Source organism: Aplysia californica, unplaced genomic scaffold (genome assembly GCF_000002075.1).
Source record: "Aplysia californica isolate F4 #8 unplaced genomic scaffold, AplCal3.0 scaffold00109, whole genome shotgun sequence".
In the NCBI taxonomy this organism is placed as follows: Eukaryota; Metazoa; Mollusca; class Gastropoda; order Aplysiida; family Aplysiidae; genus Aplysia; species Aplysia californica.
Genome location: NW_004797379.1, coordinates 660,757 through 661,502, shown reverse-complemented (window position 1 = coordinate 661,502; position 746 = coordinate 660,757).

Here is a 746-nt window from a genome sequence, read left to right as displayed (position 1 = left end):
GAGAGAGAGGCGGACAGTATGCGCATTATGCTTCTGTCCTTTACAACAGCATTGTTAAAGTACTTTGCCGCGAGTCGAAAAATGAGGACGATAGGGAGTTAGAAGAGAGAGAGAGAGAGAGAGAGAGAGAGAGAGAGAGAGAGAGAGAGAGAGAGAGAGAGAGAAACAAAGAACTCTGTCTTCTTTTTGATGGTTTTGAATATGTTTTGGAGTCTGCATATTGTGCGCATACGTTGGACTTTATCGTTCTAAAATCATATTTTATCTGTCTGTCCATTTAAAAGTTATTTCGTCTTTTTGTTTTGTAACTTTCTGTGTTGCTCAAAATGTTCACTTAAATAACGAATCTTGCTTAAGCTATGCTAACCTTCTTCTAGGCCCATCACATGCAATTATACCACCTAAACTGTAATTTATGACATCATATTTTTAAAAATATTGTTTCGTTTTGACTGATTTACAGATTAATGTTTTCGTTTATTTATTCTTTTCTTCATGTGTTCATGTATTTATCAATCTTAGGAATAAATTAACTATAACTAGTTTGTTAATTCATTAATTGATTAATCTCAAATTGCTATTAGGTCTTTTTATTTATCGCTGTCGATTTAAGTGTACTTTTAGATCTTAGGTGGGGCGGCGGGGGCTCATAAAGGGGTGGGAGATAGATAGATCGATCGATCGATCGATCGATAGATAGATAGATAGATAGATAGATAGATAGATAGATAGATAGATAGATAGAT